The sequence below is a fragment of the Jaculus jaculus genome, chromosome 6 (genome assembly GCF_020740685.1).
Source record: "Jaculus jaculus isolate mJacJac1 chromosome 6, mJacJac1.mat.Y.cur, whole genome shotgun sequence".
NCBI classification, from domain to species: domain Eukaryota; kingdom Metazoa; phylum Chordata; class Mammalia; order Rodentia; family Dipodidae; genus Jaculus; species Jaculus jaculus.
This window is the reverse complement of record NC_059107.1, coordinates 111,468,281-111,471,740: the sequence shown is the minus strand read 5'-3', so window position 1 is coordinate 111,471,740 and position 3,460 is coordinate 111,468,281. Positions and strand designations below refer to the sequence as shown.

The following is a 3,460-nucleotide window of genomic DNA, read 5'->3' as shown; positions in this document are numbered from 1 at the left end:
AGGTTTCACCACCTCAGCACCACCACAATGGGGTCTGAGCTTCCCGTGCAGGAGACACACTCAAACCATAGCAGGGGGTACTGAGAGATCTTCAGATACGACCAGGCCTCCACCAGCTATTTTTGCAGCTTTCAGTTGAAGATGTGTTTATTACATTATTTTATCCATTGTTTATTTTTTTTTTTCTGACTGAAGTCAATGGTTGAAAAGCAGCACAATGGTAAGGTTGATCTTTTCACCAAATACTCTGAGGGTTCATGATAGGATGGCACTCTACTTGTCATATGAAGAAAGAGATAGATCTGGCTCCACTGAAGATGAGTAGATTAGATCCATACAAGGATAGCTAACGCTATACAGGTGCTTACTATGAGCCACTTTCCCACCTAGTGACTTTTCAGAGGATAAGTCCATTCATCCTCAAAATTACCTTATGAAATAAGCCCTGAGTTTACATGCATTTTTCAGTGTGGAAAGTGAAGTGTGCTAACCTGTTAGACTATGCCTAGGGCCACACATCAACTACGTGATGGTGTTTGGATATGAACCCATACAACATGGCTTGAGGTCCTATGCCTTTAACCATCATTCATACTATCTTTATAGATGAACATTGATTCCTTATGGTCTTCCTTCCCATTCTAGCAATATATTCATTTTTTACTGCCTTTTAGTAAGTCAGCACACATTTAGGGGATTAAAACAGCATATTCTTTTGATTTCAGTTTCCATGGCCAGGAGTCTTGGCAGCAGGCAGACTTCATCTTCTGCTCAGAATCTCAAGAGGCTACAAGTAGGCTCAGCCAGGTCCAGGGTCTCCACTGAGTTCCAAGCTCTCTTCCAAGTTCATGTAGTTGATAGAATAACTCATTTCCTTGTATCTGTAACACCAACCACATTACTCCTTCATTGCCTTTGGAAATCTCTTTCTAACCTCTCCAAAGTCTAAAAGCTCTTTTAAAAACAATTTCCAATTGCTTGTCAGCCCACAAAAGCTAATCTATATTCTGATGCCATTCAACTAATTTGGTATCTTAATCATCTGCATATCTCCTCACTCTTGTCCTTGCAACCTGACTATGGATGTCACCAGAGGTAAAGGTCTCAGGGACATCTCAGAATTCTACCCAGTGAAGCAGTGAGATCAGATCATCTGGTCTCTTTTTGTCAGTGAGGGAGGTATATAAGCAATATCACACTAGGACAATGAGATGATAGTTCCATCAAGACTTATCAGTCTTAGCTTGCAAAAATATCAGGCTTTGTTAAAAGCTTTATGTATTAATTTTTTAAATTAATTGATCAGAGAGAGTAACAGAGTGAAAGATGCACACAGAAAGAGAATGAGAACAGGCACACCAAGGCCTTTAGCCACTGCAAACAAAACTCCAGATGCATGTACCAATTTGTGCATGTGGTTTGCATGGTTTTTGGGGAATTGAACTGGGCCATTAGGTTTGCAAGCAAGCGGAAATATGGGATGCTTCACAAGTTTGCATGTCATCCTTGTGCAGAGGCCTTGCGATTTAATCTTCTCTATGCTTCCCATTTGAATACATGTGCTGTCAAAGCAAGCACTATGTTAATTTATTTTAACCTTTTTCTGTGGCTTATTTTTTTTTTTTACATTGAAAGAAAATTGATGGCATTAGAATTGCTTTGCAAATTTACTCTGTGGATCATTTTCTATGTCATTCTTTAAAGCTACCAGTCACTCTTGACCTGTTGACTCAAAATCATAATTCATGATGTGAAAGATCAAGATCGCTCAAGCCTTGCGCTGCTGCCTGCATCTCTTACCGCAGACTTTCCTCACGGGCCTGTGCAGCTCTCTTCATGATGTGCTATGTACGCTCCTAATTTTACCTGAAGCACTCAGCAGATTGCCCCTCATTCCCATGCCAGCCAAAAGATGAATTCTTCAGCAATTCTAGTCTAAATTCACAAGTCATTTCTTCCATGCAATTTTGTGATTTGCAAACAGAATATATAGTAGAGGCTCTAAAGGACTGAATTTGGGTTTTAGATCCATTGTTGGAAATGAATGGAGAATAATGCTGTCTGACACTCTTAATAAGACTTGGGATCATTCTGGATTTAGGTTTGTTATAGGAAAACATTTAGAAGAAAATAAAATGGCTTTATACTTTATATCAGCATGAATTCAATTTCTTCTTCTCCTCCTCCTCCTTCTTCTTTTTTTGATTTGTTTTTTCAAGTTATGGTCTCTCGCTAGCTCAGGCTGACCTGGAATTCACTATGGAGGTCTCAGTGGCCTTGAACTCTCAGTGATCCTCCTACCTCTACCTCCCAAGAGATGGGCTTAAAGGCATGTGCCACCATGCTTGGCAACATTTTCTTGCTAAAGAGGTGAACAATAAAACAAATTAATATGTACCATCTAATAACTGGGAATCAATAGTCTTTTCTGTCTATTTTAAGAACTGATGATTTGATGAACAGAAAGCCGCCAGGCTCGGTTCCAGCCGCAGGAAAAGCCAGGTGCGGGATTTTCCCCTCACACCGCGCTCTCCACAACTCGGGAAACGTGAGGGGAGAGCGGCAGCAGCGAGCAGAGGAGGAGCAGACCGCGAGGTAGAAGAACGCTTGGAGCAGCGAGAGAACCAGAGCAGCCGGGGCTCCCTCCCCTCCCCCACTGCCTGAGCCCAGCTCCGGCGAACAGAGCAGCAGCCCGGGACCAGGCCACGCCAACAGCGGGACCCAAGCAGGAGCAGAGTTCGGCAGCAACATCAGCGGCTCCAGCACCAGTAACAGCAGCCCCAGCAGCAGCAGACCCAGGAGTGGCAGCAGCAGCAGACTCGGCAGCAGCAGCTTCAGGGGGAGCAGCGTCAGTGGACACAGCAGCAGCAGCTTCAGCAGCAGTGGTGGCTCCAGCAGTGGCAGCTACAGCAGCAGCAGAGGCAGCAGCAGTGGTGGGTCCAGCAGCAACACCTTCAGCAGCAGTGGCTACAGTCCCAGCAGGGGCAGCTTGAGCAGCAGCAGTTCCAGCAGCAGGGGTGCTGATCTGCAGGGCCACACTTGCCAGGCTTGGTTTGCCCCGCAGGAAAAGCAAGTGCCCAGCTCCAGAAATCAGAACAGCAGCCCGACGGCCCAGGCAGCAACTTGACTGAGACCAAAATCATCCAAGGTAACTGGGATTGCACCAGGGAAGGGTCTCACTTGGTTGCAAGCTGACTTGGATCCCTCAACAGACCAAAAATCTTAACCTCTTTGTTGATAGAGGATCTGGTCGTTATAATAACTACTCTTGCATACATACTTGGGGCTGTTTTTGATTGAATGTGTACAGTGTTTAGTTAAATTTTAGAATCTACCTGTATTTTATTCCACTCAGCCTGCTTGAATACTCCTATAGCAGGGAAACTCAACCCCTAAGAACATCTTTGTAGATACTCTGAGAGTCTTAAGAGCCACACCTAACGCCTTAAGGTCCTACCCT

General features: G+C 44.4%; 1 non-coding gene across 1 annotated transcript; it reads right to left on the bottom strand.

Moving 5' to 3' along the window:
* Positions 1-1,469: 1,469 nt before the first annotated feature.
* On the bottom strand, positions 1,470-1,578 carry LOC123461881. Its single transcript, XR_006637939.1, has one exon. It is a non-coding gene; the product is annotated as a U6 spliceosomal RNA (small nuclear RNA).
* Between the last annotated feature and the right edge of the window lie 1,882 nt (positions 1,579-3,460).